General features: G+C 44.4%; 18 non-coding genes across 18 annotated transcripts; all 18 read left to right on the top strand.

Moving 5' to 3' along the window:
• The first annotated feature begins 363 nt into the window (after window positions 1–363).
• On the top strand, window positions 364–554 carry LOC141207579 (U2 spliceosomal RNA). Its single transcript, XR_012277911.1, has one exon. It is a non-coding gene; the product is annotated as a U2 spliceosomal RNA (small nuclear RNA).
• Window positions 555–1669: 1115 nt separating this feature from the next.
• On the top strand, window positions 1670–1860 carry LOC141207578 (U2 spliceosomal RNA). The gene has a single exon (XR_012277910.1). It is a non-coding gene; the product is annotated as a U2 spliceosomal RNA (small nuclear RNA).
• Window positions 1861–2975: 1115 nt separating this feature from the next.
• Window positions 2976–3166, top strand: LOC141207577 (U2 spliceosomal RNA). The gene has a single exon (XR_012277909.1). It is a non-coding gene; the product is annotated as a U2 spliceosomal RNA (small nuclear RNA).
• Window positions 3167–4284: 1118 nt separating this feature from the next.
• Window positions 4285–4475, top strand: LOC141207576 (U2 spliceosomal RNA). The gene has a single exon (XR_012277908.1). It is a non-coding gene; the product is annotated as a U2 spliceosomal RNA (small nuclear RNA).
• Window positions 4476–5593: 1118 nt separating this feature from the next.
• On the top strand, window positions 5594–5784 carry LOC141207575 (U2 spliceosomal RNA). The gene has a single exon (XR_012277907.1). It is a non-coding gene; the product is annotated as a U2 spliceosomal RNA (small nuclear RNA).
• A 1118-nt stretch (window positions 5785–6902) lies between these two features.
• LOC141207574 (U2 spliceosomal RNA) lies at window positions 6903–7093 on the top strand. The gene has a single exon (XR_012277906.1). It is a non-coding gene; the product is annotated as a U2 spliceosomal RNA (small nuclear RNA).
• Window positions 7094–8211: 1118 nt separating this feature from the next.
• On the top strand, window positions 8212–8402 carry LOC141207572 (U2 spliceosomal RNA). The gene has a single exon (XR_012277904.1). It is a non-coding gene; the product is annotated as a U2 spliceosomal RNA (small nuclear RNA).
• Window positions 8403–9517: 1115 nt separating this feature from the next.
• Window positions 9518–9708, top strand: LOC141207571 (U2 spliceosomal RNA). The gene has a single exon (XR_012277903.1). It is a non-coding gene; the product is annotated as a U2 spliceosomal RNA (small nuclear RNA).
• Window positions 9709–10823: 1115 nt separating this feature from the next.
• LOC141207112 (U2 spliceosomal RNA) lies at window positions 10824–11014 on the top strand. Its single transcript, XR_012277536.1, has one exon. It is a non-coding gene; the product is annotated as a U2 spliceosomal RNA (small nuclear RNA).
• Window positions 11015–12129: 1115 nt separating this feature from the next.
• LOC141207570 (U2 spliceosomal RNA) lies at window positions 12130–12320 on the top strand. The gene has a single exon (XR_012277902.1). It is a non-coding gene; the product is annotated as a U2 spliceosomal RNA (small nuclear RNA).
• Window positions 12321–13435: 1115 nt separating this feature from the next.
• LOC141207569 (U2 spliceosomal RNA) lies at window positions 13436–13626 on the top strand. Its single transcript, XR_012277901.1, has one exon. It is a non-coding gene; the product is annotated as a U2 spliceosomal RNA (small nuclear RNA).
• Window positions 13627–14741: 1115 nt separating this feature from the next.
• On the top strand, window positions 14742–14932 carry LOC141207223 (U2 spliceosomal RNA). Its single transcript, XR_012277644.1, has one exon. It is a non-coding gene; the product is annotated as a U2 spliceosomal RNA (small nuclear RNA).
• Window positions 14933–16047: 1115 nt separating this feature from the next.
• On the top strand, window positions 16048–16238 carry LOC141207108 (U2 spliceosomal RNA). Its single transcript, XR_012277533.1, has one exon. It is a non-coding gene; the product is annotated as a U2 spliceosomal RNA (small nuclear RNA).
• Window positions 16239–18650: 2412 nt separating this feature from the next.
• On the top strand, window positions 18651–18837 carry LOC141207269 (U2 spliceosomal RNA). Its single transcript, XR_012277686.1, has one exon. It is a non-coding gene; the product is annotated as a U2 spliceosomal RNA (small nuclear RNA).
• A 1115-nt stretch (window positions 18838–19952) lies between these two features.
• Window positions 19953–20143, top strand: LOC141207568 (U2 spliceosomal RNA). The gene has a single exon (XR_012277900.1). It is a non-coding gene; the product is annotated as a U2 spliceosomal RNA (small nuclear RNA).
• A 2412-nt stretch (window positions 20144–22555) lies between these two features.
• On the top strand, window positions 22556–22742 carry LOC141207268 (U2 spliceosomal RNA). Its single transcript, XR_012277685.1, has one exon. It is a non-coding gene; the product is annotated as a U2 spliceosomal RNA (small nuclear RNA).
• Window positions 22743–23857: 1115 nt separating this feature from the next.
• LOC141207567 (U2 spliceosomal RNA) lies at window positions 23858–24048 on the top strand. Its single transcript, XR_012277899.1, has one exon. It is a non-coding gene; the product is annotated as a U2 spliceosomal RNA (small nuclear RNA).
• Window positions 24049–25166: 1118 nt separating this feature from the next.
• On the top strand, window positions 25167–25357 carry LOC141207178 (U2 spliceosomal RNA). The gene has a single exon (XR_012277600.1). It is a non-coding gene; the product is annotated as a U2 spliceosomal RNA (small nuclear RNA).
• Window positions 25358–25514: the final 157 nt, after the last annotated feature.

The following is a 25514-nucleotide window of genomic DNA, read 5'->3' as shown; positions in this document are numbered from 1 at the left end:
TTCAGTCTGCTGCTGGACAGCCAGCAGCAGCAGCAGCAGGAGAGGTATGTAATCAGGAGCCCTCCTGCTAAGGGTAGACAGCTGCTCGTTCCACCCCACCCCCCGCCTTAATTGGTTCTCCTCCCTTCCAACGGTGTTGAGGCGGGTGGGAACAGCAGGGGGTGAAGGTGCTGTGTTTAAAGAGGTGGAGTTATGCAGATCTAAAACGCGTGGATTGCAGCAGCAGCAAGCCGAAAAGTGCAGGCATGTAAGGGATCTAGAGGTTGACAACATGTCTTCTTAACGGGAGTCCAGGAGCTCATCTCCACAAATGGACTTTTCAGGATCCTTGGGTGGCTCCGTAGTTTGAAACCAATTCTGGTTATCGCTTCTCGGCCTTTTGGCTAAGATCAAGTGTAGTATCTGTTCTTATCAGTTTAATATCTGATACGTCCCCTATCTGGGGACCATATATTAAATGGATTTTTAGAACAGGGAGATGGAAAAAGAGCTTGCTCTGTCCACTCCACGCATTGACCTGGTATTGCAGTATCTCCAGGACCGGTGCACCCCTTCTTTAATGCAGTTTCTAAAATCAGAAAGAATTGAATTCAATGTTTTTTGTTCATTTTGCTTGTTTGTCGGATTTTGGGATGGACTCTTTGGCTTTGCTTTTCTTCTCCTCATTGGATTTTTCATGTTCAAAGTTGCAGAAGCCAGATTACAAGCTCATTTTGGTTCAACTTCAGCAACTGTGCATTGCATTGCCATGTAATGTGATGCAATGCTATCTTTCTAGCTCTCCCTTTTTACTTCCTTTTGGATAAACAGACATATTAGGCAAGCATTTTGGAGCTTTCACCTAAATAACTACAGGTGGTGAGATAAGCTGCACAATATAATTGACCTTTCAGTATATTGTTGCACACACACCATCTATTTAGCAAATGCCCTTGTTATCAACAGCAGCCTTTTAAACTCACCTGAGCTAACAGGTATGTGCGCTGGTTACTCTGCTGCGCTTAAAATTTCTTTTTTGGTTTGCTACAATGCCTTTTCTGAAACGTTGTCTCCTTCTGCTGGAACACTGACTTCTTTCATTTAATGCCTGCAGACTATAAAAGAGAACCCAACCCAAAAAGTTTGGTTGATTAGTCTGTGGCATTCTGTTAAACTGTTGCTTATGGCGGTCTCTGTGAGCTTCTCAGCGACATTCAGCCAGCCAGGTATCCTGCCTGCAGTAGATGGAATGTGGCAATGGAACGCTGGCTGCGCGTGTCATAATAGGCTCTGAGCCTTTATATACCTGTGCACAGCAGCAGCCACCTTCAGTCTGCTGCTGGACAGCCAGCAGCAGCAGCAGCAGGAGAGGTATGTAATCAGGAGCCCTCCTGCTAAGGGTAGACAGCTGCTCGTTCCACCCCACCCCCCGCCTTAATTGGTTCTCCTCCCTTCCAACGGTGTTGAGGCGGGTGGGAACAGCAGGGGGTGAAGGTGCTGTGTTTAAAGAGGTGGAGTTATGCAGATCTAAAACGCGTGGATTGCAGCAGCAGCAAGCCGAAAAGTGCAGGCATGTAAGGGATCTAGAGGTTGACAACATGTCTTCTTAACGGGAGTCCAGGAGCTCATCTCCACAAATGGACTTTTCAGGATCCTTGGGTGGCTCCGTAGTTTGAAACCAATTCTGGTTATCGCTTCTCGGCCTTTTGGCTAAGATCAAGTGTAGTATCTGTTCTTATCAGTTTAATATCTGATACGTCCCCTATCTGGGGACCATATATTAAATGGATTTTTAGAACAGGGAGATGGAAAAAGAGCTTGCTCTGTCCACTCCACGCATTGACCTGGTATTGCAGTATCTCCAGGACCGGTGCACCCCTTCTTTAATGCAGTTTCTAAAATCAGAAAGAATTGAATTCAATGTTTTTTGTTCATTTTGCTTGTTTGTCGGATTTTGGGATGGACTCTTTGGCTTTGCTTTTCTTCTCCTCATTGGATTTTTCATGTTCAAAGTTGCAGAAGCCAGATTACAAGCTCATTTTGGTTCAACTTCAGCAACTGTGCATTGCATTGCCATGTAATGTGATGCAATGCTATCTTTCTAGCTCTCCCTTTTTACTTCCTTTTGGATAAACAGACATATTAGGCAAGCATTTTGGAGCTTTCACCTAAATAACTACAGGTGGTGAGATAAGCTGCACAATATAATTGACCTTTCAGTATATTGTTGCACACACACCATCTATTTAGCAAATGCCCTTGTTATCAACAGCAGCCTTTTAAACTCACCTGAGCTAACAGGTATGTGCGCTGGTTACTCTGCTGCGCTTAAAATTTCTTTTTTGGTTTGCTACAATGCCTTTTCTGAAACGTTGTCTCCTTCTGCTGGAACACTGACTTCTTTCATTTAATGCCTGCAGACTATAAAAGAGAACCCAACCCAAAAAGTTTGGTTGATTAGTCTGTGGCATTCTGTTAAACTGTTGCTTATGGCGGTCTCTGTGAGCTTCTCAGCGACATTCAGCCAGCCAGGTATCCTGCCTGCAGTAGATGGAATGTGGCAATGGAACGCTGGCTGCGCGTGTCATAATAGGCTCTGAGCCTTTATATACCTGTGCACAGCAGCAGCCACCTTCAGTCTGCTGCTGGACAGCCAGCAGCAGCAGCAGCAGGAGAGGTATGTAATCAGGAGCCCTCCTGCTAAGGGTAGACAGCTGCTCGTTCCACCCCACCCCCCGCCTTAATTGGTTCTCCTCCCTTCCAACGGTGTTGAGGCGGGTGGGAACAGCAGGGGGTGAAGGTGCTGTGTTTAAAGAGGTGGAGTTATGCAGATCTAAAACGCGTGGATTGCAGCAGCAGCAAGCCGAAAAGTGCAGGCATGTAAGGGATCTAGAGGTTGACAACATGTCTTCTTAACGGGAGTCCAGGAGCTCATCTCCACAAATGGACTTTTCAGGATCCTTGGGTGGCTCCGTAGTTTGAAACCAATTCTGGTTATCGCTTCTCGGCCTTTTGGCTAAGATCAAGTGTAGTATCTGTTCTTATCAGTTTAATATCTGATACGTCCCCTATCTGGGGACCATATATTAAATGGATTTTTAGAACAGGGAGATGGAAAAAGAGCTTGCTCTGTCCACTCCACGCATTGACCTGGTATTGCAGTATCTCCAGGACCGGTGCACCCCTTCTTTAATGCAGTTTCTAAAATCAGAAAGAATTGAATTCAATGTTTTTTGTTCATTTTGCTTGTTTGTCGGATTTTGGGATGGACTCTTTGGCTTTGCTTTTCTTCTCCTCATTGGATTTTTCATGTTCAAAGTTGCAGAAGCCAGATTACAAGCTCATTTTGGTTCAACTTCAGCAACTGTGCATTGCATTGCCATGTAATGTGATGCAATGCTATCTTTCTAGCTCTCCCTTTTTACTTCCTTTTGGATAAACAGACATATTAGGCAAGCATTTTGGAGCTTTCACCTAAATAACTACAGGTGGTGAGATAAGCTGCACAATATAATTGACCTTTCAGTATATTGTTGCACACACACCATCTATTTAGCAAATGCCCTTGTTATCAACAGCAGCCTTTTAAACTCACCTGAGCTAACAGGTATGTGCGCTGGTTACTCTGCTGCGCTTAAAATTTCTTTTTTGGTTTGCTACAATGCCTTTTCTGAAACGTTGTCTCCTTCTGCTGGAACACTGACTTCTTTCATTTAATGCCTGCAGACTATAAAAGAGAACCCAACCCAAAAAGTTTGGTTGATTAGTCTGTGGCATTCTGTTAAACTGTTGCTTATGGCGGTCTCTGTGAGCTTCTCAGCGACATTCAGCCAGCCAGGTATCCTGCCTGCAGTAAATGGAATGTGGCAATGGAACGCTGGCTGCGCGTGTCATAATAGGCTCTGAGCCTTTATATACCTGTGCACAGCAGCAGCCACCTTCAGTCTGCTGCTGGACAGCCAGCAGCAGCAGCAGCAGCAGGAGAGGTATGTAATCAGGAGCCCTCCTGCTAAGGGTAGACAGCTGCTCGTTCCACCCCACCCCCCGCCTTAATTGGTTCTCCTCCCTTCCAACGGTGTTGAGGCGGGTGGGAACAGCAGGGGGTGAAGGTGCTGTGTTTAAAGAGGTGGAGTTATGCAGATCTAAAACGCGTGGATTGCAGCAGCAGCAAGCCGAAAAGTGCAGGCATGTAAGGGATCTAGAGGTTGACAACATGTCTTCTTAACGGGAGTCCAGGAGCTCATCTCCACAAATGGACTTTTCAGGATCCTTGGGTGGCTCCGTAGTTTGAAACCAATTCTGGTTATCGCTTCTCGGCCTTTTGGCTAAGATCAAGTGTAGTATCTGTTCTTATCAGTTTAATATCTGATACGTCCCCTATCTGGGGACCATATATTAAATGGATTTTTAGAACAGGGAGATGGAAAAAGAGCTTGCTCTGTCCACTCCACGCATTGACCTGGTATTGCAGTATCTCCAGGACCGGTGCACCCCTTCTTTAATGCAGTTTCTAAAATCAGAAAGAATTGAATTCAATGTTTTTTGTTCATTTTGCTTGTTTGTCGGATTTTGGGATGGACTCTTTGGCTTTGCTTTTCTTCTCCTCATTGGATTTTTCATGTTCAAAGTTGCAGAAGCCAGATTACAAGCTCATTTTGGTTCAACTTCAGCAACTGTGCATTGCATTGCCATGTAATGTGATGCAATGCTATCTTTCTAGCTCTCCCTTTTTACTTCCTTTTGGATAAACAGACATATTAGGCAAGCATTTTGGAGCTTTCACCTAAATAACTACAGGTGGTGAGATAAGCTGCACAATATAATTGACCTTTCAGTATATTGTTGCACACACACCATCTATTTAGCAAATGCCCTTGTTATCAACAGCAGCCTTTTAAACTCACCTGAGCTAACAGGTATGTGCGCTGGTTACTCTGCTGCGCTTAAAATTTCTTTTTTGGTTTGCTACAATGCCTTTTCTGAAACGTTGTCTCCTTCTGCTGGAACACTGATTTCTTTCATTTAATGCCTGCAGACTATAAAAGAGAACCCAACCCAAAAAGTTTGGTTGATTAGTCTGTGGCATTCTGTTAAACTGTTGCTTATGGCGGTCTCTGTGAGCTTCTCAGCGACATTCAGCCAGCCAGGTATCCTGCCTGCAGTAGATGGAATGTGGCAATGGAACGCTGGCTGCGCGTGTCATAATAGGCTCTGAGCCTTTATATACCTGTGCACAGCAGCAGCCACCTTCAGTCTGCTGCTGGACAGCCAGCAGCAGCAGCAGCAGCAGGAGAGGTATGTAATCAGGAGCCCTCCTGCTAAGGGTAGACAGCTGCTCGTTCCACCCCACCCCCCGCCTTAATTGGTTCTCCTCCCTTCCAACGGTGTTGAGGCGGGTGGGAACAGCAGGGGGTGAAGGTGCTGTGTTTAAAGAGGTGGAGTTATGCAGATCTAAAACGCGTGGATTGCAGCAGCAGCAAGCCGAAAAGTGCAGGCATGTAAGGGATCTAGAGGTTGACAACATGTCTTCTTAACGGGAGTCCAGGAGCTCATCTCCACAAATGGACTTTTCAGGATCCTTGGGTGGCTCCGTAGTTTGAAACCAATTCTGGTTATCGCTTCTCGGCCTTTTGGCTAAGATCAAGTGTAGTATCTGTTCTTATCAGTTTAATATCTGATACGTCCCCTATCTGGGGACCATATATTAAATGGATTTTTAGAACAGGGAGATGGAAAAAGAGCTTGCTCTGTCCACTCCACGCATTGACCTGGTATTGCAGTATCTCCAGGACCGGTGCACCCCTTCTTTAATGCAGTTTCTAAAATCAGAAAGAATTGAATTCAATGTTTTTTGTTCATTTTGCTTGTTTGTCGGATTTTGGGATGGACTCTTTGGCTTTGCTTTTCTTCTCCTCATTGGATTTTTCATGTTCAAAGTTGCAGAAGCCAGATTACAAGCTCATTTTGGTTCAACTTCAGCAACTGTGCATTGCATTGCCATGTAATGTGATGCAATGCTATCTTTCTAGCTCTCCCTTTTTACTTCCTTTTGGATAAACAGACATATTAGGCAAGCATTTTGGAGCTTTCACCTAAATAACTACAGGTGGTGAGATAAGCTGCACAATATAATTGACCTTTCAGTATATTGTTGCACACACACCATCTATTTAGCAAATGCCCTTGTTATCAACAGCAGCCTTTTAAACTCACCTGAGCTAACAGGTATGTGCGCTGGTTACTCTGCTGCGCTTAAAATTTCTTTTTTGGTTTGCTACAATGCCTTTTCTGAAACGTTGTCTCCTTCTGCTGGAACACTGACTTCTTTCATTTAATGCCTGCAGACTATAAAAGAGAACCCAACCCAAAAAGTTTGGTTGATTAGTCTGTGGCATTCTGTTAAACTGTTGCTTATGGCGGTCTCTGTGAGCTTCTCAGCGACATTCAGCCAGCCAGGTATCCTGCCTGCAGTAAATGGAATGTGGCAATGGAACGCTGGCTGCGCGTGTCATAATAGGCTCTGAGCCTTTATATACCTGTGCACAGCAGCAGCCACCTTCAGTCTGCTGCTGGACAGCCAGCAGCAGCAGCAGCAGCAGGAGAGGTATGTAATCAGGAGCCCTCCTGCTAAGGGTAGACAGCTGCTCGTTCCACCCCACCCCCCGCCTTAATTGGTTCTCCTCCCTTCCAACGGTGTTGAGGCGGGTGGGAACAGCAGGGGGTGAAGGTGCTGTGTTTAAAGAGGTGGAGTTATGCAGATCTAAAACGCGTGGATTGCAGCAGCAGCAAGCCGAAAAGTGCAGGCATGTAAGGGATCTAGAGGTTGACAACATGTCTTCTTAACGGGAGTCCAGGAGCTCATCTCCACAAATGGACTTTTCAGGATCCTTGGGTGGCTCCGTAGTTTGAAACCAATTCTGGTTATCGCTTCTCGGCCTTTTGGCTAAGATCAAGTGTAGTATCTGTTCTTATCAGTTTAATATCTGATACGTCCCCTATCTGGGGACCATATATTAAATGGATTTTTAGAACAGGGAGATGGAAAAAGAGCTTGCTCTGTCCACTCCACGCATTGACCTGGTATTGCAGTATCTCCAGGACCGGTGCACCCCTTCTTTAATGCAGTTTCTAAAATCAGAAAGAATTGAATTCAATGTTTTTTGTTCATTTTGCTTGTTTGTCGGATTTTGGGATGGACTCTTTGGCTTTGCTTTTCTTCTCCTCATTGGATTTTTCATGTTCAAAGTTGCAGAAGCCAGATTACAAGCTCATTTTGGTTCAACTTCAGCAACTGTGCATTGCATTGCCATGTAATGTGATGCAATGCTATCTTTCTAGCTCTCCCTTTTTACTTCCTTTTGGATAAACAGACATATTAGGCAAGCATTTTGGAGCTTTCACCTAAATAACTACAGGTGGTGAGATAAGCTGCACAATATAATTGACCTTTCAGTATATTGTTGCACACACACCATCTATTTAGCAAATGCCCTTGTTATCAACAGCAGCCTTTTAAACTCACCTGAGCTAACAGGTATGTGCGCTGGTTACTCTGCTGCGCTTAAAATTTCTTTTTTGGTTTGCTACAATGCCTTTTCTGAAACGTTGTCTCCTTCTGCTGGAACACTGATTTCTTTCATTTAATGCCTGCAGACTATAAAAGAGAACCCAACCCAAAAAGTTTGGTTGATTAGTCTGTGGCATTCTGTTAAACTGTTGCTTATGGCGGTCTCTGTGAGCTTCTCAGCGACATTCAGCCAGCCAGGTATCCTGCCTGCAGTAGATGGAATGTGGCAATGGAACGCTGGCTGCGCGTGTCATAATAGGCTCTGAGCCTTTATATACCTGTGCACAGCAGCAGCCACCTTCAGTCTGCTGCTGGACAGCCAGCAGCAGCAGCAGCAGCAGGAGAGGTATGTAATCAGGAGCCCTCCTGCTAAGGGTAGACAGCTGCTCGTTCCACCCCACCCCCCGCCTTAATTGGTTCTCCTCCCTTCCAACGGTGTTGAGGCGGGTGGGAACAGCAGGGGGTGAAGGTGCTGTGTTTAAAGAGGTGGAGTTATGCAGATCTAAAACGCGTGGATTGCAGCAGCAGCAAGCCGAAAAGTGCAGGCATGTAAGGGATCTAGAGGTTGACAACATGTCTTCTTAACGGGAGTCCAGGAGCTCATCTCCACAAATGGACTTTTCAGGATCCTTGGGTGGCTCCGTAGTTTGAAACCAATTCTGGTTATCGCTTCTCGGCCTTTTGGCTAAGATCAAGTGTAGTATCTGTTCTTATCAGTTTAATATCTGATACGTCCCCTATCTGGGGACCATATATTAAATGGATTTTTAGAACAGGGAGATGGAAAAAGAGCTTGCTCTGTCCACTCCACGCATTGACCTGGTATTGCAGTATCTCCAGGACCGGTGCACCCCTTCTTTAATGCAGTTTCTAAAATCAGAAAGAATTGAATTCAATGTTTTTTGTTCATTTTGCTTGTTTGTCGGATTTTGGGATGGACTCTTTGGCTTTGCTTTTCTTCTCCTCATTGGATTTTTCATGTTCAAAGTTGCAGAAGCCAGATTACAAGCTCATTTTGGTTCAACTTCAGCAACTGTGCATTGCATTGCCATGTAATGTGATGCAATGCTATCTTTCTAGCTCTCCCTTTTTACTTCCTTTTGGATAAACAGACATATTAGGCAAGCATTTTGGAGCTTTCACCTAAATAACTACAGGTGGTGAGATAAGCTGCACAATATAATTGACCTTTCAGTATATTGTTGCACACACACCATCTATTTAGCAAATGCCCTTGTTATCAACAGCAGCCTTTTAAACTCACCTGAGCTAACAGGTATGTGCGCTGGTTACTCTGCTGCGCTTAAAATTTCTTTTTTGGTTTGCTACAATGCCTTTTCTGAAACGTTGTCTCCTTCTGCTGGAACACTGACTTCTTTCATTTAATGCCTGCAGACTATAAAAGAGAACCCAACCCAAAAAGTTTGGTTGATTAGTCTGTGGCATTCTGTTAAACTGTTGCTTATGGCGGTCTCTGTGAGCTTCTCAGCGACATTCAGCCAGCCAGGTATCCTGCCTGCAGTAGATGGAATGTGGCAATGGAACGCTGGCTGCGCGTGTCATAATAGGCTCTGAGCCTTTATATACCTGTGCACAGCAGCAGCCACCTTCAGTCTGCTGCTGGACAGCCAGCAGCAGCAGCAGCAGGAGAGGTATGTAATCAGGAGCCCTCCTGCTAAGGGTAGACAGCTGCTCGTTCCACCCCACCCCCCGCCTTAATTGGTTCTCCTCCCTTCCAACGGTGTTGAGGCGGGTGGGAACAGCAGGGGGTGAAGGTGCTGTGTTTAAAGAGGTGGAGTTATGCAGATCTAAAACGCGTGGATTGCAGCAGCAGCAAGCCGAAAAGTGCAGGCATGTAAGGGATCTAGAGGTTGACAACATGTCTTCTTAACGGGAGTCCAGGAGCTCATCTCCACAAATGGACTTTTCAGGATCCTTGGGTGGCTCCGTAGTTTGAAACCAATTCTGGTTATCGCTTCTCGGCCTTTTGGCTAAGATCAAGTGTAGTATCTGTTCTTATCAGTTTAATATCTGATACGTCCCCTATCTGGGGACCATATATTAAATGGATTTTTAGAACAGGGAGATGGAAAAAGAGCTTGCTCTGTCCACTCCACGCATTGACCTGGTATTGCAGTATCTCCAGGACCGGTGCACCCCTTCTTTAATGCAGTTTCTAAAATCAGAAAGAATTGAATTCAATGTTTTTTGTTCATTTTGCTTGTTTGTCGGATTTTGGGATGGACTCTTTGGCTTTGCTTTTCTTCTCCTCATTGGATTTTTCATGTTCAAAGTTGCAGAAGCCAGATTACAAGCTCATTTTGGTTCAACTTCATCAACTGTGCAATGCATTGCCATGTAATGTGATGCAATGCTATCTTTCTAGCTCTCCCTTTTTACTTCCTTTTGGATAAACAGACATATTAGGCAAGCATTTTGGAGCTTTCACCTAAATAACTACAGGTGGTGAGATAAGCTGCACAATATAATTGACCTTTCAGTATATTGTTGCACACACACCATCTATTTAGCAAATGCCCTTGTTATCAACAGCAGCCTTTTAAACTCACCTGAGCTAACAGGTATGTGCGCTGGTTACTCTGCTGCGCTTAAAATTTCTTTTTTGGTTTGCTACAATGCCTTTTCTGAAACGTTGTCTCCTTCTGCTGGAACACTGACTTCTTTCATTTAATGCCTGCAGACTATAAAAGAGAACCCAACCCAAAAAGTTTGGTTGATTAGTCTGTGGCATTCTGTTAAACTGTTGCTTATGGCGGTCTCTGTGAGCTTCTCAGCGACATTCAGCCAGCCAGGTATCCTGCCTGCAGTAGATGGAATGTGGCAATGGAACGCTGGCTGCGCGTGTCATAATAGGCTCTGAGCCTTTATATACCTGTGCACAGCAGCAGCCACCTTCAGTCTGCTGCTGGACAGCCAGCAGCAGCAGCAGCAGGAGAGGTATGTAATCAGGAGCCCTCCTGCTAAGGGTAGACAGCTGCTCGTTCCACCCCACCCCCCGCCTTAATTGGTTCTCCTCCCTTCCAACGGTGTTGAGGCGGGTGGGAACAGCAGGGGGTGAAGGTGCTGTGTTTAAAGAGGTGGAGTTATGCAGATCTAAAACGCGTGGATTGCAGCAGCAGCAAGCCGAAAAGTGCAGGCATGTAAGGGATCTAGAGGTTGACAACATGTCTTCTTAACGGGAGTCCAGGAGCTCATCTCCACAAATGGACTTTTCAGGATCCTTGGGTGGCTCCGTAGTTTGAAACCAATTCTGGTTATCGCTTCTCGGCCTTTTGGCTAAGATCAAGTGTAGTATCTGTTCTTATCAGTTTAATATCTGATACGTCCCCTATCTGGGGACCATATATTAAATGGATTTTTAGTACAGGGAGATGGAAAAAGAGCTTGCTCTGTCCACTCCACGCATTGACCTGGTATTGCAGTATCTCCAGGACCGGTGCACCCCTTCTTTAATGCAGTTTCTAAAATCAGAAAGAATTGAATTCAATGTTTTTTGTTCATTTTGCTTGTTTGTCGGATTTTGGGATGGACTCTTTGGCTTTGCTTTTCTTCTCCTCATTGGATTTTTCATGTTCAAAGTTGCAGAAGCCAGATTACAAGCTCATTTTGGTTCAACTTCAGCAACTGTGCATTGCATTGCCATGTAATGTGATGCAATGCTATCTTTCTAGCTCTCCCTTTTTACTTCCTTTTGGATAAACAGACATATTAGGCAAGCATTTTGGAGCTTTCACCTAAATAACTACAGGTGGTGAGATAAGCTGCACAATATAATTGACCTTTCAGTATATTGTTGCACACACACCATCTATTTAGCAAATGCCCTTGTTATCAACAGCAGCCTTTTAAACTCACCTGAGCTAACAGGTATGTGCGCTGGTTACTCTGCTGCGCTTAAAATTTCTTTTTTGGTTTGCTACAATGCCTTTTCTGAAACGTTGTCTCCTTCTGCTGGAACACTGACTTCTTTCATTTAATGCCTGCAGACTATAAAAGAGAACCCAACCCAAAAAGTTTGGTTGATTAGTCTGTGGCATTCTGTTAAACTGTTGCTTATGGCGGTCTCTGTGAGCTTCTCAGCGACATTCAGCCAGCCAGGTATCCTGCCTGCAGTAGATGGAATGTGGCAATGGAACGCTGGCTGCGCGTGTCATAATAGGCTCTGAGCCTTTATATACCTGTACACAGCAGCAGCCACCTTCAGTCTGCTGCTGGACAGCCAGCAGCAGCAGCAGCAGGAGAGGTATGTAATCAGGAGCCCTCCTGCTAAGGGTAGACAGCTGCTCGTTCCACCCCACCCCCCGCCTTAATTGGTTCTCCTCCCTTCCAACGGTGTTGAGGCGGGTGGGAACAGCAGGGGGTGAAGGTGCTGTGTTTAAAGAGGTGGAGTTATGCAGATCTAAAACGCGTGGATTGCAGCAGCAGCAAGCCGAAAAGTGCAGGCATGTAAGGGATCTAGAGGTTGACAACATGTCTTCTTAACGGGAGTCCAGGAGCTCATCTCCACAAATGGACTTTTCAGGATCCTTGGGTGGCTCCGTAGTTTGAAACCAATTCTGGTTATCGCTTCTCGGCCTTTTGGCTAAGATCAAGTGTAGTATCTGTTCTTATCAGTTTAATATCTGATACGTCCCCTATCTGGGGACCATATATTAAATGGATTTTTAGAACAGGGAGATGGAAAAAGAGCTTGCTCTGTCCACTCCACGCATTGACCTGGTATTGCAGTATCTCCAGGACCGGTGCACCCCTTCTTTAATGCAGTTTCTAAAATCAGAAAGAATTGAATTCAATGTTTTTTGTTCATTTTGCTTGTTTGTCGGATTTTGGGATGGACTCTTTGGCTTTGCTTTTCTTCTCCTCATTGGATTTTTCATGTTCAAAGTTGCAGAAGCCAGATTACAAGCTCATTTTGGTTCAACTTCATCAACTGTGCATTGCATTGCCATGTAATGTGATGCAATGCTATCTTTCTAGCTCTCCCTTTTTACTTCCTTTTGGATAAACAGACATATTAGGCAAGCATTTTGGAGCTTTCACCTAAATAACTACAGGTGGTGAGATAAGCTGCACAATATAATTGACCTTTCAGTATATTGTTGCACACACACCATCTATTTAGCAAATGCCCTTGTTATCAACAGCAGCCTTTTAAACTCACCTGAGCTAACAGGTATGTGCGCTGGTTACTCTGCTGCGCTTAAAATTTCTTTTTTGGTTTGCTACAATGCCTTTTCTGAAACGTTGTCTCCTTCTGCTGGAACACTGACTTCTTTCATTTAATGCCTGCAGACTATAAAAGAGAACCCAACCCAAAAAGTTTGGTTGATTAGTCTGTGGCATTCTGTTAAACTGTTGCTTATGGCGGTCTCTGTGAGCTTCTCAGCGACATTCAGCCAGCCAGGTATCCTGCCTGCAGTAGATGGAATGTGGCAATGGAACGCTGGCTGCGCGTGTCATAATAGGCTCTGAGCCTTTATATACCTGTGCACAGCAGCAGCCACCTTCAGTCTGCTGCTGGACAGCCAGCAGCAGCAGCAGCAGGAGAGGTATGTAATCAGGAGCCCTCCTGCTAAGGGTAGACAGCTGCTCGTTCCACCCCACCCCCCGCCTTAATTGGTTCTCCTCCCTTCCAACGGTGTTGAGGCGGGTGGGAACAGCAGGGGGTGAAGGTGCTGTGTTTAAAGAGGTGGAGTTATGCAGATCTAAAACGCGTGGATTGCAGCAGCAGCAAGCCGAAAAGTGCAGGCATGTAAGGGATCTAGAGGTTGACAACATGTCTTCTTAACGGGAGTCCAGGAGCTCATCTCCACAAATGGACTTTTCAGGATCCTTGGGTGGCTCCGTAGTTTGAAACCAATTCTGGTTATCGCTTCTCGGCCTTTTGGCTAAGATCAAGTGTAGTATCTGTTCTTATCAGTTTAATATCTGATACGTCCCCTATCTGGGGACCATATATTAAATGGATTTTTAGAACAGGGAGATGGAAAAAGAGCTTGCTCTGTCCACTCCACGCATTGACCTGGTATTGCAGTATCTCCAGGACCGGTGCACCCCTTCTTTAATGCAGTTTCTAAAATCAGAAAGAATTGAATTCAATGTTTTTTGTTCATTTTGCTTGTTTGTCGGATTTTGGGATGGACTCTTTGGCTTTGCTTTTCTTCTCCTCATTGGATTTTTCATGTTCAAAGTTGCAGAAGCCAGATTACAAGCTCATTTTGGTTCAACTTCAGCAACTGTGCATTGCATTGCCATGTAATGTGATGCAATGCTATCTTTCTAGCTCTCCCTTTTTACTTCCTTTTGGATAAACAGACATATTAGGCAAGCATTTTGGAGCTTTCACCTAAATAACTACAGGTGGTGAGATAAGCTGCACAATATAATTGACCTTTCAGTATATTGTTGCACACACACCATCTATTTAGCAAATGCCCTTGTTATCAACAGCAGCCTTTTAAACTCACCTGAGCTAACAGGTATGTGCGCTGGTTACTCTGCTGCGCTTAAAATTTCTTTTTTGGTTTGCTACAATGCCTTTTCTGAAACGTTGTCTCCTTCTGCTGGAACACTGACTTCTTTCATTTAATGCCTGCAGACTATAAAAGAGAACCCAACCCAAAAAGTTTGGTTGATTAGTCTGTGGCATTCTGTTAAACTGTTGCTTATGGCGGTCTCTGTGAGCTTCTCAGCGACATTCAGCCAGCCAGGTATCCTGCCTGCAGTAGATGGAATGTGGCAATGGAACGCTGGCTGCGCGTGTCATAATAGGCTCTGAGCCTTTATATACCTGTGCACAGCAGCAGCCACCTTCAGTCTGCTGCTGGACAGCCAGCAGCAGCAGCAGCAGGAGAGGTATGTAATCAGGAGCCCTCCTGCTAAGGGTAGACAGCTGCTCGTTCCACCCCACCCCCCGCCTTAATTGGTTCTCCTCCCTTCCAACGGTGTTGAGGCGGGTGGGAACAGCAGGGGGTGAAGGTGCTGTGTTTAAAGAGGTGGAGTTATGCAGATCTAAAACGCGTGGATTGCAGCAGCAGCAAGCCGAAAAGTGCAGGCATGTAAGGGATCTAGAGGTTGACAACATGTCTTCTTAACGGGAGTCCAGGAGCTCATCTCCACAAATGGACTTTTCAGGATCCTTGGGTGGCTCCGTAGTTTGAAACCAATTCTGGTTATCGCTTCTCGGCCTTTTGGCTAAGATCAAGTGTAGTATCTGTTCTTATCAGTTTAATATCTGATACGTCCCCTATCTGGGGACCATATATTAAATGGATTTTTAGAACAGGGAGATGGAAAAAGAGCTTTCTCTGTCCACTCCACGCATTGACCTGGTATTGCAGTATCTCCAGGACCGGTGCACCCCTTCTTTAATGCAGTTTCTAAAATCAGAAAGAATTGAATTCAATGTTTTTTGTTCATTTTGCTTGTTTGTCGGATTTTGGGATGGACTCTTTGGCTTTGCTTTTCTTCTCCTCATTGGATTTTTCATGTTCAAAGTTGCAGAAGCCAGATTACAAGCTCATTTTGGTTCAACTTCAGCAACTGTGCATTGCATTGCCATGTAATGTGATGCAATGCTATCTTTCTAGCTCTCCCTTTTTACTTCCTTTTGGATAAACAGACATATTAGGCAAGCATTTTGGAGCTTTCACCTAAATAACTACAGGTTGTGAGATAAGCTGCACAATATAATTGACCTTTCAGTATATTGTTGCACACACACCATCTATTTAGCAAATGCCCTTGTTATCAACAGCAGCCTTTTAAACTCACCTGAGCTAACAGGTATGTGCGCTGGTTACTCTGCTGCGCTTAAAATTTCTTTTTTGGTTTGCTACAATGCCTTTTCTGAAACGTTGTCTCCTTCTGCTGGAACACTGACTTCTTTCATTTAATGCCTGCAGACTATAAAAGAGAACCCAACCCAAAAAGTTTGGTTCATTAGTCTGTGGCATTCTGTTAAACTGTTGCTTATGGCGGTCTCTGTGAGCTTCTCAGCGACATTCAGCCAGCCAGGCATCCTGCCTGCAGTAGATGGAATGTGGCAATGGAACGCTGGCTGCGCGTGTCATAATAGGCTCTGAGCCTTTATATACCTGTGCACAGCAGCAGCCACCTTCAGTCTGCTGCTGGACAGCCAGCAGCAGCAGCAGCAGGAGAGGTATGTAATCAGGAGCCCTCCTTCTAAGGGTAGACAGCTGCTCGTTCCACCCCACCCCCCGCCTTAATTGGTTCTCCTCCCTTCCAACGGTGTTGAGGCGGGTGGGAACAGTAGGGGGTGAAGGTGCTGTGTTTAAAGAGGTGGAGTTATGCAGATCTAAAACGCGTGGATTGCAGCAGCAGCAAGCCGAAAAGTGCAGGCATGTAAGGGATCTAGAGGTTGACAACATGTCTTCTTAACGGGAGTCCAGGAGCTCATCTCCACAAATGGACTTTTCAGGATCCTTGGGTGGCTCCGTAGTTTGAAACCAATTCTGGTTATTGCTTCTCGGCCTTTTGGCTAAGATCAAGTGTAGTATCTGTTCTTATCAGTTTAATATCTGATACGTCCCCTATCTGGGGACCATATATTAAATGGATTTTTAGAACAGGGAGATGGAAAAAGAGCTTGCTCTGTCCACTCCACGCATTGACCTGGTATTGCAGTATCTCCAGGACCGGTGCACCCCTTCTTTAATGCAGTTTCTAAAATCAGAAAGAATTGAATTCAATGTTTTTTGTTCATTTTGCTTGTTTGTCGGATTTTGGGATGGACTCTTTGGCTTTGCTTTTCTTCTCCTCATTGGATTTTTCATGTTCAAAGTTGCAGAAGCCAGATTACAAGCTCATTTTGGTTCAACTTCAGCAACTGTGCATTGCATTGCCATGTAATGTGATGCAATGCTATCTTTCTAGCTCTCCCTTTTTACTTCCTTTTGGATAAACAGACATATTAGGCAAGCATTTTGGAGCTTTCACCTAAATAACTACAGGTGGTGAGATAAGCTGCACAATATAATTGACCTTTCAGTATATTGTTGCACACACACCATCTATTTAGCAAATGCCCTTGTTATCAACAGCAGCCTTTTAAACTCACCTGAGCTAACAGGTATGTGCGCTGGTTACTCTGCTGCGCTTAAAATTTCTTTTTTGGTTTGCTACAATGCCTTTTCTGAAACGTTGTCTCCTTCTGCTGGAACACTGACTTCTTTCATTTAATGCCTGCAGACTATAAAAGAGAACCCAACCCAAAAAGTTTGGTTGATTAGTCTGTGGCATTCTGTTAAACTGTTGCTTATGGCGGTCTCTGTGAGCTTCTCAGCGACATTCAGCCAGCCAGGTATCCTGCCTGCAGTAGATGGAATGTGGCAATGGAACGCTGGCTGCGCGTGTCATAATAGGCTCTGAGCCTTTATATACCTGTGCACAGCAGCAGCCACCTTCAGTCTGCTGCTGGACAGCCAGCAGCAGCAGCAGCAGGAGAGGTATGTAATCAGGAGCCCTCCTGCTAAGGGTAGACAGCTGCTCGTTCCACCCCACCCCCCGCCTTAATTGGTTCTCCTCCCTTCCAACGGTGTTGAGGCGGGTGGGAACAGCAGGGGGTGAAGGTGCTGTGTTTAAAGAGGTGGAGTTATGCAGATCTAAAACGCGTGGATTGCAGCAGCAGCAAGCCGAAAAGTGCAGGCATGTAAGGGATCTAGAGGTTGACAACATGTCTTCTTAACGGGAGTCCAGGAGCTCATCTCCACAAATGGACTTTTCAGGATCCTTGGGTGGCTCCGTAGTTTGAAACCAATTCTGGTTATCGCTTCTCGGCCTTTTGGCTAAGATCAGGTGCAGTGATCTACCAGTTGCTGCCTTGGCCTTGGCTAGGAGGTGCCCAGGGTACCCGGCTCCTTGGCCTGGGGGGATCGCTTTGTCTAACGGCAGGGCTTCACCCTCCTGCTGCTATTGGGGAGTCGGATTAGTCCCTGGGCAACGAGAGGCGATCATCGTGTCACCACACATAGCTGTGGGGGGCAGTTCTTTTGGAGGAATAAGATGGAGTTGACGAGGAAGAGGAACTGTTTACGGTTCTATGTGAAGACGGAGTTAGAGGATTTTTCGTTGGAGGAGAATCAGATCTTGGATATTCTGTTCAAGTATGGGACGATCATTGAAGAGGACATTTTTTGTATGCAAGAAATCAAGTTTAAAAAGGTATTTGACGTAACACTGAAGTCTGAAGAAAAGTGTATTTGTCTTCTCAAGAATTGGGAAGGAAAAGAAATTGGAGTTAATGCTCTTTTTGCTGGAAGGCCGAAAAAGGTGGTTATCTGTATGGATGACCCCTTTGTAGAGATGGAGGAAGTGATGGAGTTTTTGAAGCCATGGAGTATTTTGGTAAAATTCCAGAAGGACTACTTAAATAAAGTGGGAGTCTGGAATGGGAAGAGAAGTTTCCTAGTTTGGGAAAATGGACAAAATGAACTAAGTTTAGGAAGGATTGTTATAAATGGTAAATGTGGATTCAGTTATGTGGAAAATGGTAAAAGAAGAATTGATAATGGGAAACCTGGATTTTGTTATGAGGAAGGTGGGAAAAAAGAGGAGAAAGGGAAAAAGATATTTGAAGAATCGTTTGAAGATTGTAAAGAGAAAGAAGACAAAGATATACAAGTAGTTGAAAATAAGAAGGAGTTTGTGGGAGAGAAGCAGGAGTTCTCAGGAGTTGGGGACTCTATGTTTTGCAGACTGGAGAGAGTACCTAGAAGTAAAGACGTTAAGGAAAAAAGGAAGGTGGATGATAAGGGAAAAGAGAAAGTAATGCAGGATTGTGTTGATACCAGTGCTGAAGCTGAAGAAGATGAAAAGATTTTGCTGCAAGGTTTTGACTGGAAATTGTTGGACATGTCATGGAGGAAGAAGAAACGTGGAAGAAGAAAAATGTTGAGTTGATGTTTTTGTTGGAAGTTTTTTGTTGTTGATGTAAGGATATGTTATGTTATGTTTTATTTATTAATTATCATTAAATTTTCTTAAAAAAAACAAAAAGTTGAATTCGGATGATGAAGGCGTAGGCGACATTTTTTTGGTTATCCATGCAAATGGAATTTAATTTATGTCGCGTCTTCTGACGCATTCAATTAAAAAAATCTGTTCTTATCAGTTTAATATCTGATACGTCCCCTATCTGGGGACCATATATTAAATGGATTTTTAGAACAGGGAGATGGAAAAAGAGCTTGCTCTGTCCACTCCACGCATTGACCTGGTATTGCAGTATCTCCAGGACCGGTGCACCCCTTCTTTAATGCAGTTTCTAAAATCAGAAAGAATTGAATTCAATGTTTTTTGTTCATTTTGCTTGTTTGTCGGATTTTGGGATGGACTCTTTGGCTTTGCTTTTCTTCTCCTCATTGGATTTTTCATGTTCAAAGTTGCAGAAGCCAGATTACAAGCTCATTTTGGTTCAACTTCAGCAACTGTGCATTGCATTGCCATGTAATGTGATGCAATGCTATCTTTCTAGCTCTCCCTTTTTACTTCCTTTTGGATAAACAGACATATTAGGCAAGCATTTTGGAGCTTTCACCTAAATAACTACAGGTGGTGAGATAAGCTGCACAATATAATTGACCTTTCAGTATATTGTTGCACACACACCATCTATTTAGCAAATGCCCTTGTTATCAACAGCAGCCTTTTAAACTCACCTGAGCTAACAGGTATGTGCGCTGGTTACTCTGCTGCGCTTAAAATTTCTTTTTTGGTTTGCTACAATGCCTTTTCTGAAACGTTGTCTCCTTCTGCTGGAACACTGACTTCTTTCATTTAATGCCTGCAGACTATAAAAGAGAACCCAACCCAAAAAGTTTGGTTGATTAGTCTGTGGCATTCTGTTAAACTGTTGCTTATGGCGGTCTCTGTGAGCTTCTCAGCGACATTCAGCCAGCCAGGTATCCTGCCTGCAGTAGATGGAATGTGGCAATGGAACGCTGGCTGCGCGTGTCATAATAGGCTCTGAGCCTTTATATACCTGTGCACAGCAGCAGCCACCTTCAGTCTGCTGCTGGACAGCCAGCAGCAGCAGCAGCAGGAGAGGTATGTAATCAGGAGCCCTCCTGCTAAGGGTAGACAGCTGCTCGTTCCACCCCACCCCCCGCCTTAATTGGTTCTCCTCCCTTCCAACGGTGTTGAGGCGGGTGGGAACAGCAGGGGGTGAAGGTGCTGTGTTTAAAGAGGTGGAGTTATGCAGATCTAAAACGCGTGGATTGCAGCAGCAGCAAGCCGAAAAGTGCAGGCATGTAAGGGATCTAGAGGTTGACAACATGTCTTCTTAACGGGAGTCCAGGAGCTCATCTCCACAAATGGACTTTTCAGGATCCTTGGGTGGCTCCGTAGTTTGAAACCAATTCTGGTTATCGCTTCTCGGCCTTTTGGCTAAGATCAAGTGTAGTATCTGTTCTTATCAGTTTAATATCTGATACGTCCCCTATCTGGGGACCATATATTAAATGGATTTTTAGAACAGGGAGATGGAAAAAGAGCTTGCTCTGTCCACTCCACGCATTGACCTGGTATTGCAGTATCTCCAGGACCGGTGCACCCCTTCTTTAATGCAGTTTCTAAAATCAGAAAGAATTGAATTCAATGTTTTTTGTTCATTTTGCTTGTTTGTCGGATTTTGGGATGGACTCTTTGGCTTTGCTTTTCTTCTCCTCATTGGATTTTTCATGTTCAAAGTTGCAGAAGCCAGATTACAAGCTCATTTTGGTTCAACTTCAGCAACTGTGCATTGCATTGCCATGTAATGTGATGCAATGCTATCTTTCTAGCTCTCCCTTTTTACTTCCTTTTGGATAAACAGACATATTAGGCAAGCATTTTGGAGCTTTCACCTAAATAACTACAGGTGGTGAGATAAGCTGCACAATATAATTGACCTTTCAGTATATTGTTGCACACACACCATCTATTTAGCAAATGCCCTTGTTATCAACAGCAGCCTTTTAAACTCACCTGAGCTAACAGGTATGTGCGCTGGTTACTCTGCTGCGCTTAAAATTTCTTTTTTGGTTTGCTACAATGCCTTTTCTGAAACGTTGTCTCCTTCTGCTGGAACACTGACTTCTTTCATTTAATGCCTGCAGACTATAAAAGAGAACCCAACCCAAAAAGTTTGGTTGATTAGTCTGTGGCATTCTGTTAAACTGTTGCTTATGGCGGTCTCTGTGAGCTTCTCAGCGACATTCAGCCAGCCAGGTATCCTGCCTGCAGTAGATGGAATGTGGCAATGGAACGCTGGCTGCGCGTGTCATAATAGGCTCTGAGCCTTTATATACCTGTGCACAGCAGCAGCCACCTTCAGTCTGCTGCTGGACAGCCAGCAGCAGCAGCAGCAGGAGAGGTATGTAATCAGGAGCCCTCCTGCTAAGGGTAGACAGCTGCTCGTTCCACCCCACCCCCCGCCTTAATTGGTTCTCCTCCCTTCCAACGGTGTTGAGGCGGGTGGGAACAGCAGGGGGTGAAGGTGCTGTGTTTAAAGAGGTGGAGTTATGCAGATCTAAAACGCGTGGATTGCAGCAGCAGCAAGCCGAAAAGTGCAGGCATGTAAGGGATCTAGAGGTTGACAACATGTCTTCTTAACGGGAGTCCAGGAGCTCATCTCCACAAATGGACTTTTCAGGATCCTTGGGTGGCTCCGTAGTTTGAAACCAATTCTGGTTATCGCTTCTCGGCCTTTTGGCTAAGATCAGGTGCAGTGATCTACCAGTTGCTGCCTTGGCCTTGGCTAGGAGGTGCCCAGGGTACCCGGCTCCTTGGCCTGGGGGGATCGCTTTGTCTAACGGCAGGGCTTCACCCTCCTGCTGCTATTGGGGAGTCGGATTAGTCCCTGGGCAACGAGAGGCGATCATCGTGTCACCACACATAGCTGTGGGGGGCAGTTCTTTTGGAGGAATAAGATGGAGTTGACGAGGAAGAGGAACTGTTTACGGTTCTATGTGAAGACGGAGTTAGAGGATTTTTCGTTGGAGGAGAATCAGATCTTGGATATTCTGTTCAAGTATGGGACGATCATTGAAGAGGACATTTTTTGTATGCAAGAAATCAAGTTTAAAAAGGTATTTGACGTAACACTGAAGTCTGAAGAAAAGTGTATTTGTCTTCTCAAGAATTGGGAAGGAAAAGAAATTGGAGTTAATGCTCTTTTTGCTGGAAGGCCGAAAAAGGTGGTTATCTGTATGGATGACCCCTTTGTAGAGATGGAGGAAGTGATGGAGTTTTTGAAGCCATGGAGTATTTTGGTAAAATTCCAGAAGGACTACTTAAATAAAGTGGGAGTCTGGAATGGGAAGAGAAGTTTCCTAGTTTGGGAAAATGGACAAAATGAACTAAGTTTAGGAAGGATTGTTATAAATGGTAAATGTGGATTCAGTTATGTGGAAAATGGTAAAAGAAGAATTGATAATGGGAAACCTGGATTTTGTTATGAGGAAGGTGGGAAAAAAGAGGAGAAAGGGAAAAAGATATTTGAAGAATCGTTTGAAGATTGTAAAGAGAAAGAAGACAAAGATATACAAGTAGTTGAAAATAAGAAGGAGTTTGTGGGAGAGAAGCAGGAGTTCTCAGGAGTTGGGGACTCTATGTTTTGCAGACTGGAGAGAGTACCTAGAAGTAAAGACGTTAAGGAAAAAAGGAAGGTGGATGATAAGGGAAAAGAGAAAGTAATGCAGGATTGTGTTGATACCAGTGCTGAAGCTGAAGAAGATGAAAAGATTTTGCTGCAAGGTTTTGACTGGAAATTGTTGGACATGTCATGGAGGAAGAAGAAACGTGGAAGAAGAAAAATGTTGAGTTGATGTTTTTGTTGGAAGTTTTTTGTTGTTGATGTAAGGATATGTTATGTTATGTTTTATTTATTAATTATCATTAAATTTTCTTAAAAAAAACAAAAAGTTGAATTCGGATGATGAAGGCGTAGGCGACATTTTTTTGGTTATCCATGCAAATGGAATTTAATTTATGTCGCGTCTTCTGACGCATTCAATTAAAAAAATCTGTTCTTATCAGTTTAATATCTGATACGTCCCCTATCTGGGGACCATATATTAAATGGATTTTTAGAACAGGGAGATGGAAAAAGAGCTTGCTCTGTCCACTCCACGCATTGACCTGGTATTGCAGTATCTCCAGGACCGGTGCACCCCTTCTTTAATGCAGTTTCTAAAATCAGAAAGAATTGAATTCAATGTTTTTTGTTCATTTTGCTTGTTTGTCGGATTTTGGGATGGACTCTTTGGCTTTGCTTTTCTTCTCCTCATTGGATTTTTCATGTTCAAAGTTGCAGAAGCCAGATTACAAGCTCATTTTGGTTCAACTTCAGCAACTGTGCATTGCATTGCCATGTAATGTGATGCAATGCTATCTTTCTAGCTCTCCCTTTTTACTTCCTTTTGGATAAACAGACATATTAGGCAAGCATTTTGGAGCTTTCACCTAAATAACTACAGGTGGTGAGATAAGCTGCACAATATAATTGACCTTTCAGTATATTGTTGCACACACACCATCTATTTAGCAAATGCCCTTGTTATCAACAGCAGCCTTTTAAACTCACCTGAGCTAACAGGTATGTGCGCTGGTTACTCTGCTGCGCTTAAAATTTCTTTTTTGGTTTGCTACAATGCCTTTTCTGAAACGTTGTCTCCTTCTGCTGGAACACTGACTTCTTTCATTTAATGCCTGCAGACTATAAAAGAGAACCCAACCCAAAAAGTTTGGTTGATTAGTCTGTGGCATTCTGTTAAACTGTTGCTTATGGCGGTCTCTGTGAGCTTCTCAGCGACATTCAGCCAGCCAGGTATCCTGCCTGCAGTAGATGGAATGTGGCAATGGAACGCTGGCTGCGCGTGTCATAATAGGCTCTGAGCCTTTATATACCTGTGCACAGCAGCAGCCACCTTCAGTCTGCTGCTGGACAGCCAGCAGCAGCAGCAGCAGGAGAGGTATGTAATCAGGAGCCCTCCTGCTAAGGGTAGACAGCTGCTCGTTCCACCCCACCCCCCGCCTTAATTGGTTCTCCTCCCTTCCAACGGTGTTGAGGCGGGTGGGAACAGCAGGGGGTGAAGGTGCTGTGTTTAAAGAGGTGGAGTTATGCAGATCTAAAACGCGTGGATTGCAGCAGCAGCAAGCCGAAAAGTGCAGGCATGTAAGGGATCTAGAGGTTGACAACATGTCTTCTTAACGGGAGTCCAGGAGCTCATCTCCACAAATGGACTTTTCAGGATCCTTGGGTGGCTCCGTAGTTTGAAACCAATTCTGGTTATCGCTTCTCGGCCTTTTGGCTAAGATCAAGTGTAGTATCTGTTCTTATCAGTTTAATATCTGATACGTCCCCTATCTGGGGACCATATATTAAATGGATTTTTAGAACAGGGAGATGGAAAAAGAGCTTGCTCTGTCCACTCCACGCATTGACCTGGTATTGCAGTATCTCCAGGACCGGTGCACCCCTTCTTTAATGCAGTTTCTAAAATCAGAAAGAATTGAATTCAATGTTTTTTGTTCATTTTGCTTGTTTGTCGGATTTTGGGATGGACTCTTTGGCTTTGCTTTTCTTCTCCTCATTGGATTTTTCATGTTCAAAGTTGCAGAAGCCAGATTACAAGCTCATTTTGGTTCAACTTCAGCAACTGTGCATTGCATTGCCATGTAATGTGATGCAATGCTATCTTTCTAGCTCTCCCTTTTTACTTCCTTTTGGATAAACAGACATATTAGGCAAGCATTTTGGAGCTTTCACCTAAATAACTACAGGTGGTGAGATAAGCTGCACAATATAATTGACCTTTCAGTATATTGTTGCACACACACCATCTATTTAGCAAATGCCCTTGTTATCAACAGCAGCCTTTTAAACTCACCTGAGCTAACAGGTATGTGCGCTGGTTACTCTGCTGCGCTTAAAATTTCTTTTTTGGTTTGCTACAATGCCTTTTCTGAAACGTTGTCTCCTTCTGCTGGAACACTGACTTCTTTCATTTAATGCCTGCAGACTATAAAAGAGAACCCAACCCAAAAAGTTTGGTTGATTAGTCTGTGGCATTCTGTTAAACTGTTGCTTATGGCGGTCTCTGTGAGCTTCTCAGCGACATTCAGCCAGCCAGGTATCCTGCCTGCAGTAGATGGAATGTGGCAATGGAACGCTGGCTGCGCGTGTCATAATAGGCTCTGAGCCTTTATATACCTGTGCACAGCAGCAGCCACCTTCAGTCTGCTGCTGGACAGCCAGCAGCAGCAGCAGCAGCAGGAGAGGTATGTAATCAGGAGCCCTCCTGCTAAGGGTAGACAGCTGCTCGTTCCACCCCACCCCCCGCCTTAATTGGTTCTCCTCCCTTCCAACGGTGTTGAGGCGGGTGGGAACAGCAGGGGGTGAAGGTGCTGTGTTTAAAGAGGTGGAGTTATGCAGATCTAAAACGCGTGGATTGCAGCAGCAGCAAGCCGAAAAGTGCAGGCATGTAAGGGATCTAGAGGTTGACAACATGTCTTCTTAACGGGAGTCCAGGAGCTCATCTCCACAAATGGACTTTTCAGGATCCTTGGGTGGCTCCGTAGTTTGAAACCAATTCTGGTTATCGCTTCTCGGCCTTTTGGCTAAGATCAAGTGTAGTATCTGTTCTTATCAGTTTAATATCTGATACGTCCCCTATCTGGGGACCATATATTAAATGGATTTTTAGAACAGGGAGATGGAAAAATAGCTTGCTCTGTCCACTCCACGCATTGACCTGGTATTGCAGTATCTCCAGGACCGGTGCACCCCTTCTTTAATGCAGTTTCTAAAATCAGAAAGAATTGAATTCAATGTTTTTTGTTCATTTTGCTTGTTTGTCGGATTTTGGGATGGACTCTTTGGCTTTGCTTTTCTTCTCCTCATTGGATTTTTCATGTTCAAAGTTGCAGAAGCCAGATTACAAGCTCA

The sequence above is a fragment of the Phyllobates terribilis genome, unplaced genomic scaffold, assembly GCF_046119375.1.
Source record: "Phyllobates terribilis strain yellow unplaced genomic scaffold, ASM4611937v1 Scaffold_160__1_contigs__length_4322635, whole genome shotgun sequence".
NCBI classification, from domain to species: Eukaryota; Metazoa; Chordata; class Amphibia; order Anura; family Dendrobatidae; genus Phyllobates; species Phyllobates terribilis.
Note: the sequence above shows the minus strand (reverse complement) of the source record. Positions and strands in the feature narration are given on the sequence as shown.